Source organism: Rhinopithecus bieti, unplaced genomic scaffold (assembly GCF_001698545.2).
Source record: "Rhinopithecus bieti isolate Rb0 unplaced genomic scaffold, ASM169854v2 scaffold_54883, whole genome shotgun sequence".
NCBI classification, from domain to species: Eukaryota; Metazoa; Chordata; class Mammalia; order Primates; family Cercopithecidae; genus Rhinopithecus; species Rhinopithecus bieti.
In genome coordinates this window covers 91,592-93,726 of record NW_016821221.1, presented here as the reverse complement: position 1 = coordinate 93,726, position 2,135 = coordinate 91,592, and positions in this window count along the sequence as shown.

Here is a 2,135-nt window from a genome sequence, read left to right as displayed (position 1 = left end):
TTTTCTTCTGCTTGTTTGATTCTGCTGCTGAGACTTTACAGTGAATTTTGAATTTATCTTAGTGTCGTCTTGATTTCTAGAAATTCTTATTGTTTTATTTTACTTATGCTATTTTACTGAATAATTTTCATTTCATATCCTGATTTTTTATTTCTCTAAGTAGAAGACTGATATGATCTTTTGGGGTGTTTGTTTTGCTCTTCTGGGTCTAGCCACACAGCAGAGCTACTGGGTTCCAGGCTGGTACTAGGGTGTGTCTGCAAAGAGTCCTGTGATGTTATCTGTCTTCAGGTCTTGCAGCCATGGATACCAGCACCTGCTTCAGTGGAGGTAGCAGGGAAGTGAATTGGACTCTCTGAGGGTCCTTTGTTGTGTTTTTGTTTAGTGTGCTGGTTTTGTCTTAGTTGACCTCCAGCCAGAAGGTGGTGCTTTCTAGAACACATCAGTTGTGGTCCTATAGGAAGTATGCAAACTTGTCCTAGAGAACACCTGGTTAAGTATTCAGGTTTCTCAGGCAGTGGGTAGGGCCATTGAGCTCCCAAGAGATTATGACCTTTGTCTTTGGCTACCAGGGCAGGTAGAGAAAGACCATCAGGTGAGGGCAGGGATAGTTGTGTCTGAGCTCATTCTCTTCTTGGATGGGGCTTGCTGTGGCTGCTGTGGGGGATGAGGTTGTGGTTTTCATTTCGGTTGTGGTTTTCATTTCGGTTGTGGTTTTCATTTCAATTGAATTATATTTCCAGGGGGATTATGGCTGCTTCTGCTGAGTCATACATGCCACCAGGGAAGTGAGGGATAGCCAGAAGTCACAGGCCTCACCCTGTTCCCATGCAGCTCACAGTCCTAAAGGCCTGTCTCATGAGTCTATTTTCAGGCAGCCAGAAACCAGGGCTAAGAACTTGCTTCAGACCACGAGCCTCTCCACTGAGACAGCAAGCAGATTCACCATTTTTTTCAGTGTCTCAGGGAGCCTGCAGCAACGATCCAGTTTCTTTAAATGGTCTGTGGGATCTCTCGGCTTTCCTGGTATACCCCTTTGCTAGTTCTTGGAACAAACGTTTACAATGTGAGTCTCCACACACTGCTCTGTTTGTCCAAGTAAGAGCTGCAAGTGGGTCCTGCCTCCTATCTGCAATCTTAAGCATTATCCTATAAATGATCTTTTAAATGTGTAGTTGAATTAAGTTTGCTAGTATTATTTTGAGAAATTTTGCATCAGTATTTATCAGTGATATTGCCCTGTCTTTGTCTGGTTTGGGTATCAGAGTAATAATGGTCTTGTAGAATAAGTTTGGAAGTATTCTTTTTTGATCTAATTTTCAGAAGAGTTTGAGTAGAATTGATATTGGTTAGTCTTTAAATGGTTGGTAAAAATCAGCATTAAAGTCATCACATCCTGGGCTTTCCTTTGCTGAGAGATGATTTATTACGGCTTTGATCTTGTTATCTTGTTACTTTTGATTGGTCTCTTCAGGTTTTGCGGTCTTTATGGTTCTATTTTGGTAGATTGTATGTGTCCAGAAATTTGTGTATGTCTTCCAGGTTTTTTAATTTATTGGCATATTGTTGCTCATAGCAGCCTCTAATGATCCTTTGAGTTTCTGGGGTCTCAGTTGTAATGTCTCTTTTTTCACCTCTGATTTTATTTATTTGGGTCTCCTCTGTCTTTTCTTTTTGTTTTTTTTTAGTTAGCCTGTATAAAGGTATGCTAATTTTGTTTACCATTTGAAACACCAAGTTTTCATTTCATTGATCTTTTGTATTGTTTTGTTCATTTCACTATTATTTTCTTTCTGGTGTTTATTATTTCTTTTCCTTCACTATTTTTAAGTTTCATTTTTTCTTCATCAGTAAATTGTTTATTTATAGTTTTTCTACTTTTTTGGTTGTAGATGCCGATAGCTGTAAAATTTCCACTTAGTACGTTTTTTACAATATCCCATAGGTTATGTTATCTTCTGTTTCTATCATGATTGTGTTAAGAAATTTTTTAATTTTCTTTTTTCTTTCTCCATTGACCCACTACTTATTTAGGAGAACATTGCTTAAATTTCATCTGGTTTTATAGTTTTCAAAATTCCTCTTGTTATTGAATTATAGTTTTAATCCATTGTGGTCAGTGAAGATAATTTATA